Source organism: Gregarina niphandrodes (genome assembly GCF_000223845.1).
Source record: "Gregarina niphandrodes unplaced genomic scaffold scaffold00196, whole genome shotgun sequence".
NCBI lineage: Eukaryota > Apicomplexa > Conoidasida > Eugregarinorida > Gregarinidae > Gregarina > Gregarina niphandrodes.
In genome coordinates, this window is record NW_011645957.1 from 2,883 (window position 1) to 3,277 (window position 395).

Below are 395 nucleotides of genomic sequence, written 5' to 3' on the forward strand. Positions count from 1 at the left end.
TTGCACATCTTCGAATGTGATTGTCGTCAGCAACGGGGGAATAAAATCAACGCGGTTCTCTCCCATCCACGAAATTGCGGAGTTGGAATCGAATCCGGCTCGCCTCGACGGCAACACGGCGTTCTATTACTGGAAAGCGAAATATGGACCCGGGCGCCCTGTTACGGCCCCCTACACCCGTTACGTCCCGCGGTCCTATGTTTAATTTTACTTTTGTTACAAACCCCGGAACCATCCCACAATTTACATGCCACACTCAAGGGAGAGCGCTGAGAGCACAGGCCCGGCCGCCACAAACATGGTGGACGACCTGTCGCGGTTTGAGACCCCCAGCCCCAGTGATTACGGNGGGTTCCGGGACGAAGACTTCAAGCTCCGGAGGGGACTCCAAGGCC